The following is a 5,855-nucleotide window of genomic DNA, read 5'->3' as shown; positions in this document are numbered from 1 at the left end:
AGACACCCCCATCATGTAAAATTCCTCCTCTGAGGACTCCTCCCCCCGTCTAATTCTTCCATTGATTTAGACACCAAGGATGAGAGAGTATCACTGTCTTCTTCTGGTTTTGTGGCACCTAGTTGCACCAGGATCTTCTCCTTAGAAGCACCAAAAGACATGTGTCATGTCTTCCAATAGTTGACTGCATCACTCTTTCTCAACCATGGTCTCCCGAGTATGGCTGGGTAACTCCTGCCTGTATCTTCGATGTCCACTACATAGAAATTGATGGTGGTGGTCAACCTATTAACAGTGATGGGCAAAGCCTCAATGACTCCCAAGGTGGCAAGTCATCGACCATCTGCTAACCTTGTATCAAATATGCCCAACACTTAGTTTCATGATGACCATAACCTTTGCATTCCTTACAAATGGTCACCCTCCTTCATGGCTTGCGGCTTTGTTGGGGTGGTGCTTCCACTCCCGTCATGCATGATTTAAGTACAGGCTTCACATGCCAAGAAATTAGCAACTATATTTTGAGCTCAAGGGATATGCTGAATTTTTGTCTCTTCAAATTGTTGGCACAGTTCCAATGCTTGTTGATGTCGCAGAACCAAGCCTTCACTCCACACCTTCCACCTTCCGCTAACTTGTTCACACATGAGTTGAGAATCTCCTTGCACCTCAAGTTGCTTGATGCGATGCTCTTGTGCCTTTTGTAGCCCAAAAATGAGTGCTGAGTACTCAACTTGGTTGCAAGTACTCGTAGGTGCAAACTTGCTATAACAATACACCTCACCCCCCAGTGAAGTGAGCTTCACACCCACACCAGCAGCGTTGGTCGAAGGTTTGTATGCTTCGTCAAATTGAAATAGCCAAGATGTTATCGCACCAAGACTAAAATCTGAACATCCCAAGTTTCTTGGTAATCCAAGATAGGTAGAAGGAGAGGGTGGGGAGAATTCAACACTTGAGCAAGATGTTCAGCACCAAATAATCTTGCAATACTTTGTTGATAGTTTATCTTTAGACCAAAAAGAATTACAACTTGAAGCTCAAAATGAGGCACAAAGGGTTGATTAGGTACAAAGGGATTCCTTGGTCGAAACATTACCAACCATAGCCAAGCCCTAGAAACCTTGGTAGCGAGATCGAGAAGAAATTATTCAAGATGAGCTTATCCACTGGACTTAATAAGCAGATGCACCAAGTCTCCCCTCAAGCTTTGGTAACATCCCACCCTTTGAAGAATGTCACCCTTTTAATTACCTCCGATGCAACAAGTAGCTCTATCACCACACAATGAGTAGAAGTGAAATCAAAGTCTCCCCAGTATATCACTAGTTCTTCACCTTGAATCAACCACGGTGTATCATTCCACCCATCGTCTCCTTGAACAATGCACTGAACAATCAGCCGTTGAAGGTCGACATGAAGATCAAGAAAGAGATCTTGCCAATTGGTAGCCGTAATGAGTGGAGGACCAAGCACCAAGAAGTGACATAAATATCCACCCTCCTCGTGTGGCGTGCATCCAAGGAGTGAACTTGAAAAAGTTTCGAATCTACGATCTAGTAGGAGATGCGAATAGAGCACATGAAATGAAATACTTTTACTTTTTACAGCAAGAGGAAACTCCCCATGGTTGAGGGTGGGACCGGTACAACTAGAAGATTTAACAACCAAAAGATGCGACCGGAACTGCAGGTAGACTAGAGATGCAAAAGCAGGGATGCGCAGATGTGCAAAAACTATGACCAAAAGCAAATTATAGGCACAAAAGCTGAGAACCACATATGGAAGTTGTTGCACAATCACACCCAGTCATAGAGGAAAGGAACAAAATGTTATCATGGGTGGGGAAAAGGGATTAGAAGGGGAGGGAGTGAAGAGGGAGACTATGGCACAAGGGGAAAGGGAGAGGGGAAGGAGAACCATGTACATGATGGGAGGAGGAATGTAAAGATGGAGACATCAAGGGAAGAGGGCCACGCTTTATTTGAAAGGAAGGGAAGGGGCAAATCAAAGTACTAGCTAGGTGGCTTTACAAGAATGAGCATGTCCCACCAAGGAATAGCCCCCTCCTTTTATAGCCAAGAGAGGTTGTCTCTCCCAATAAATGCATCCTCCCACATGCATGGTGTGTGTGGAAAAGTCTCCCATGTGGGCTAGGCGGTTACGCACTCTCAATTGTGTACGACAACCCTTTGCCTCATTTTTCCACATAAATCAAGCCCCATATCTCAAGTCTATGATTCTCCCTTGGTCTCTTCCCAATTTTATAATACATTCAAACCTCTAGGAGGATAAGTGGAGGGTTGGCACAAGGAATCTTGCCACCTCATCCTACCTTCCCTATTATTTATCTTACATCCTTGGACTATCTACACCCCCCCCCCAAATGGGCCTATCCTACATGAAGGCAATAATCGAATATAATATCCATCTCCACCTATTTTATATTACTTCTCTCATGGACTTTAGGCCATATCTCACTAAATGCAGGCATGGGACTGCGTAGGTGGAGGGGTGGCACATGGAGGAACCATGCCACCTTACATTTTATAATATTACTATCATGGATTATGTACATCACACCTTATGGGTCCTCTTATGTGGAAGGGTGGCATATGGTCATGCCCTGCCACCTCAACCTTAGGCCCTATGCACACCATATTTTATTATACTATTGCCACACATACAATCACACACACATATTTATGCCTTTTTCCTTAGACAAATTTATCCATAACACCACCTATGAACAAGCTGGCTACAAAGTAGGTACCTCCAAGCATACATGTTGTTGCCTAAATCTAATGTATGCTGATACACATTCCTTTCTATATCTGATCATGGTTAAATATGGTTTGGGGTTCCATGCTAGATTGGTGCATACTACCTTGCTACAAACTAGCTACTTGCAAACTAGCTAGCTTCAAACTAGCTACTTGCAAACTAGCTTCGAATTAGCTGCTTGCAAACTAGCTAGCTTCAAACAAGCCAGGTGGAAACTAGTGAATTGCATAGTGGTATGCTGCTTCACCTCATATAACTGATTAAATGGGCTCCATTTATGTCCATTGGGGATGAACCCTACAATGAAGGCTTTTCACAGCTCTCCCAATTGACTTTTTCTTCGAGGGTGAGAGCCCTATATCATTGGCCTACTTTGCCATCCAAACTAAGACTAGTATACAATGGGTCTCTCTCTCTCTCTCTCTCTCTCTCACTCTCTCTCTCTCTCTCTCTCTCTCTCTCTCTCTCTCTCTCTCTCTCCTTTCTTTGTTTGCATCATGCTATATTGCCAATGTTTACAAGATAAATTTGCAAGATTTGGATCTTCTTCTTGTACACAGCAATGAAAAAAATCTAAATATTGATTCTCTCAAATCTAGAATATAAGCTTGTAGGAAAGCTTAACATGTGGGGCACTCCTTTCATGTGATGTTTAGCCTCTCCTTATCCTTTTACTTCTCTTGCAGCTGTCCATGCAAGTTCATATGCTGAGGTCATGCCACGTTCTCTCTCCTTCAGACATTGACATATTTAGTGTAGTGGCTTTTAATTCAAATGATTTATGGTAGCTTGATGTCATCAGCGTCCCATCACTCTAAACTCTTTTCATGTTCTCTCCACATCATTTGTAACTCAAGGAAAATTTACTAGAAAGGTTAAAGAGTAAATAATCAAGAAAAGAAGGAAACATGTAGAATTGGGCACCACTCTTAAGAGTACAAGGCGGCATGAAACTCATCCATAACTAACAAAAATTTGCTTCTAAGCAATATATGATATATAAATTTAATCCGATCTAAGTAAAATCTATTTGGATACATCAATATAATGTATATCAGTTGTGATCTTGCATGCAAAAAAATCCTCAAAAACCTTAAAATGATACCTGGTGGCACTAGAACTTTAGCTTTTCATGTAACACGACGACATGCAAATAGGTCATGGCATCATGATTCCAACCTACTCTTGAGAAGTAGTAACATCGTGAGATGCAAGCGAGCCCTTTTACTTCTCCCATCATGCATGAGCTATTGTATTGTTTCTCGATACAAACATCACAATGCACACACCAACAAGGGTGATGAGCGATCCTACACCATCCCAAACATTTGGCATCATCCCATCAAGCGCCCAAGACCATAGGAAAGAGATACATATAAAGCATCCACCGTAAAGAGCATAGGTACGAGAGAATTCTTACTTTTGCAAAGTGGGGAGGATGCCCGAGGCCAAAAGGATGAAAGAACCCATGAGCAAGATCCACTAGTGCCAACCATCACGGTGCCATTTCCACGTGCATCAGCCCCTAGAGACTTCACAAATAGTTGTTGCAGCAACTAAGAGGAGGATGGAAGTAGCAACATCGGTGGCAGATTTGGCCAATTTCATGATGAAGGTTCTTCCTCGACCTAAGTTTGAAGCTTTTTGACAAGCTTTAAAATGGGAGTGCTCGAATTACTCCTAGTTCTAACATGTTCATGGCAACCATGAATGTGTTAAAACTGGGAGTAATTCGAGCAACGAATTACTCCCAGTTCAAGCCATGCAACTAATTGTATACAAGCCCTCCTAGTCACTAGTTCAAGCCATGCAACTGATTATATACAGGCCCTCCTAGTCACTGTATATCCTACGTACATGTGTGGTGCTCAGTCCAGCATATAATTAGATGGGCAACCATAAAAAGTTATGTCCATACATTAGTAAGATAAATCTGAGAGAGAGAGAGAGAGAGAGAGAGAGAGAGAGTTCCCACCTGTGTGTGTGTGTGTGTTTTTATGTGTGTGCACGCGCATGAGAGAGAGAGAGAGAGAGAGAGAGAGAGAGAGAGAGAGATTATAAACAATTATAGAGACCTCAAATATCTAGCGCAATGGAGATTGAATGAACATGAGAGAGAGATGTCAAATATCTACGCAATGGAGATTGAATTAACATGATATATATATATATATATATAGAGAGAGAGAGAGAGAGGCATTATAACATCTACAAAGACCTCAGGGGAGATTAAGCTAGCATATGTGTGTGTGTGTTGTGAATCTCCATTGCATATATATTTAAGGTCTTTGTGTGTGTGTGTGTGTGTGTGTGTGTGAGAGAGAGAGAAAGAGAGAGAGTGTGTGTTAGAGAGAGAGAGAAGCCCTTCTAAACATCTACAAAGACCTTAAATATATATGCAATGGAGATTCACAACACACACACGCATGCATGCGCACGTGTGAGAATCTCCATTGCATATATATTTAAGGTCTTTGTAGATGTTTAGAAGTGCTTCTCTCTCTCTCTCTCTCTCTCTCTCTCTACACACACACACACACACACATGCACGTGTGTGTGTGTGTGTGTGTGTGTGAGAGAGAGAGAGAGAGAGAGAGAGATAAATGTGAGCGGAGGCCTCATGCATATATATGCAAAACACACACACACACTATCTCTCATATGCACACACATATCCCCAATCCTAATAATGTATAATCACAATTTTACCCAAGCACTTAGTTTTAAATCCAATCTATTTATATACTATATTTAAATTTAATGTTATATTTTTGGGGTCCACATGACTATTCTTTGCTTCTTTAATATGTGTTAATACAATATTGTAATAATTACGTTTCCACCCTTATTAGGGCCTTATCAGTTTTTGTCCCTTCAATATTTTCTCTCTTTTTTTCCGAGAAATAACTTCTATTAACGATGAAAAATACCCAAGAGCAAAGCTCATGGTAGAAATACATCATATAAGGCATGAGAAATAAAACACGGTAAGTGGGTAAAAAAGTGATTTGCACAGAGAGCAACAAAAGCACCAAGGTTGAGGTTGAAAATATCCTTACCCTACATGCTCA

Source organism: Dipteris shenzhenensis, chromosome 14 (assembly GCF_047967505.1).
Source record: "Dipteris shenzhenensis isolate YYH24624 ecotype China chromosome 14, Dip_SZ_1.0, whole genome shotgun sequence".
Classification (NCBI taxonomy): Eukaryota; Viridiplantae; Streptophyta; class Polypodiopsida; order Gleicheniales; family Dipteridaceae; genus Dipteris; species Dipteris shenzhenensis.
This window is presented reverse-complemented; position numbering follows the sequence as displayed.